Source organism: Epinephelus lanceolatus, chromosome 12, assembly GCF_041903045.1.
Source record: "Epinephelus lanceolatus isolate andai-2023 chromosome 12, ASM4190304v1, whole genome shotgun sequence".
In the NCBI taxonomy this organism is placed as follows: Eukaryota; Metazoa; Chordata; class Actinopteri; order Perciformes; family Serranidae; genus Epinephelus; species Epinephelus lanceolatus.
In genome coordinates this window covers 44,204,825-44,208,419 of record NC_135745.1, presented here as the reverse complement: position 1 = coordinate 44,208,419, position 3,595 = coordinate 44,204,825, and positions in this window count along the sequence as shown.

Genomic DNA, 3,595 nt, shown 5'->3' with positions numbered 1-3,595 from the left:
ATATTGTTCACTCAGTCAGCAAAGGCTGAACCCAATTAGCACACAATCACCTGATAGAAAACACGAGGAGACAAAATTGTTCACACACCAATCAGAACATCTAAAAGGGTCCTGGGTCAGTTCATTTTTTAGAACAATGGATCCTGGATGGCAAGAAAGAGGAACAGGTCAAAGAAGAAGAGGAGGAGGAAGAGGAAGAGGAAAAGGTCAAAGCCGAGGCCGAGGAGACAAGTAGTGAGTGATGAAATTCGTGCCACTCTTGTCGACCATGTCCTTGTGCATGGCCTGACAATGAGGGAGGTTGGGCAACGAGTGCAGCCAAACCTTAGCCGCTTCACTGCTGCCTCCATCATACGGACTGTCAGGCAGGAAAATAGGTAAGTGTTTTATGTACATACTGCTCTCTACTGTACTCTACTTTAGACTGCTGTACCCTGAGCTCTTACAGTACTGTACAGCATGTATATATTTACAGTATTGTAGCTGTTTGCTCTATCATTCTGTATGCATCTCAGTTACAGTATGTAATGTGGAATTACTGTAGGCTCCCATTTTGTTACAGTAAAAGGATGGTTTACAGTTACAGTATCCCATCCCACTTCTGTTTTTGCAGAACTGAGAGACGACCACCTGCTGGAGCATGTGATGTGGATGAAGTTCTCTGGCCTGACCCAGACCAGAGACGCAATGCTGTACAAGAGTGAAATATTTTCTGTATTTGCCATTTTATTTCTCCATTTTCTGTATTTATATTTTTGTGTAAATATGTTTTTCTTCTTTTTTTTTTTTTCCTCCCTTATGAATAAAAAAACTAAAAACATTTGTCTACTGTGTTTATCATTTACTGTAAAGAGATTTTGTGGGGGAGAACCAGAAGCAACATTATTTATTTTAGGTTTTTGTGGCAGTGTTATGAATTGATCTCCACAGTGTTGAAGACCATGTTGTACTGTTTGTGTTTTTCTGGACTATTTTGTGATGTGTGAAGGCAACATTTGGTTTTGACCTGGAAGTTTGACGTTTGCGGACTTGAGTGTGCAGTTTTGGATTTGTGTTTAGGGTTTTGAGGAAAGGAGCTTAGTTTCAAGAAATGTGTCTAAGCAATTGAGAAAAACTGTAATACACACATACTCGTTTACCATTCCGAGTGGGGACCCCCCTCCCCTCTCTGCTCCACCAATCTCCAGCCCGCACACTGACTGACAGCGTAGCCTGTAAACAGAGCTCAGCTGTTTATTTAGCCTAGCAATATCTCCGGACTATAGTAGCTGCAATGGATGACTTTGAACGCGATTTTGAAGAGTTTCTTGTAGCGGACACAGACCCAGAGCCATACCTGTTTGAGCCTGAGTATACAGATGAGGAACTCCATGTGTTTGATGCTGAGCGGGCGAGAAGAGAGGCTGAATGCACAGAATGGGATTCGGTGCTACTGCTACCATCGTTGGGGAGATATATCATCAGGAGGAAAAGCGCCGCAGAGAGTGCATCACAAGGAGTGAAGTTGCATCTTCTTTTCCTCGCAGATGACGGTTCGGGTTCATTCTCTCCTGTTGCGTGGTAAGTGTGGTCCATTCGCAAACTTTATAACTAAAAAAACTTTTCACTACTCTCTATCGACGAACTACTAACACTCTCTGCTGTTTCTTCCTCCTTCTTCCTTTCTTCTGCTGTCTTCGTTGGTTCATTTATACACGCGAAACGCGTTCTCTGGCTGGCTGGATTGTCCGCTTGGGCTGCCTTACATACATGGCGGCACAAGATGGCGACCTCTCTGAAGCAAGACCCTTGCTATACATATATATAAAAAAAGCATAATTACAAGGCTACGAAAACCAAACGAATTTTATTTTATAGCGATTATACACTTATATAAACATATTAATGGGTATAATATTCAGATTCAGATTCAGATTTGACAATAAACCATGCCAAATATTACACACTGGCCCTTTAAAAGGTTTTAAAAGACTTGTTACTATCAAGCAATGCTGGCCATAAATCACTTGTTGTCCTCTTTGCCACTGTATAAAGATCACACTTTGAATTAAGTGCCTCCACAGATTGGTTGTGATGATAATGTGGTGTTATGAGATATTGTTTACATGTTTGTTTGTTTATTAGGATCCCCATTAGCTGCAGCTATACTTCCTGGGGTCCGACATATAAAATACAATACATTACAACAGAAAAATTAAAAACAAACAAAGAGGTAGCATAATAGAGAAAAGAAAAAAAAAACAAGAAAATGAAAAGAAATTAAACGACGCAAAATTATATGACAAAATATACTTTAGATTACTGCTAAATAAGACAAATGCTACTTCTGACACTCGTATTGAGATTATAGTCATCCCGGTGACTGTTTAGATACATTCAATACTGTAGCCTACATATTCCTACATCCTGCACCAAGCAACAAAGATTCCTGGTGACTGTTGAGATACATTCAATACAATACATATTCATACATTCTGCACCAAGCATAAAAAAATTCATACAAAGTATAGTTTTTGTAATTTATCCCAACAATCATCAATCTCAGCTGGTAAATGGTTCTAGATTCTCACTCCATTCGCTATAGTTTATAATTTCTATTCTCTATCTATTCTTAGTTTAAATTTAATGTTTTTACATATATTTAATAATTAATATCCATTATTTTAGTATTCGATATTTATTACTTAATAGTTGTATGAGGAATAATTCTTCATGATTCAGTTTGAAAGCAAATCCTCTTTAATATAAAAAAAAATTGAAGTCTCACTATCCATGTCAGTTATTTCTGTCAGTGACTCTTGAACATATTCATGAATACCTAAATCTCAAACCATTTCAAAAATACAACTAACATATTTGAGTGGTATATTCCATATTTCAAAAACATGATCATCATATGAATTAGAGTGACACAATATTTAACTCCATTATTGTTGTTCTGATTTTTATAAAATAAGTTTCTCTATTGTTCTGTCAGGCTGTGATTTCTTGTGGTGTACCACAGGGTTCAATCCTAGGTCCTCTCATTTTAACTTTACATGTTGCCTTTAGATTAAATTATTTCTCAATACAAGATTGTTTTTCAGTGTTTTGCTGACAATATGTGATTATATATTCCATTACAATCAGGAACTATGGCGGCTAATTTAGAACAGGTGAAGTGCAGATGTTCAAGACGTTTCTACCAGTGACTGAGTCAAGAACCAAGATCTTTAAACATGATCCTAAAAGTCTTTAATTCAGTTGAAATCAAATCCTGCTTTGCTGATGTTAAGCTTACAGCTTAAAGTCTGGATAAAATATTTTGAGCTTTTCTTTATTATTAGCTGATTTAAATTGTCTCCACTTCACAAGTACAAATTAGGTCATTCCTTGTTTTGCCCAAAACCCCAAAAGGAAGATCCATCCTTGAAATTACTGAAACTATGTTTCAGTAACTCCTGTTGTAAAGCATCACAAAAAAGAAAAGAAAGAAACACTTCCCACCTCCAGCTGATACAAAATGCTGCTCCCAGCCTGTTAACCAGGAGGAAGTGTAAGTGAGAGAAGTGAAAATACAGATCTAAGAGGAGACGGAGAGACTCAGGGAGGAGCT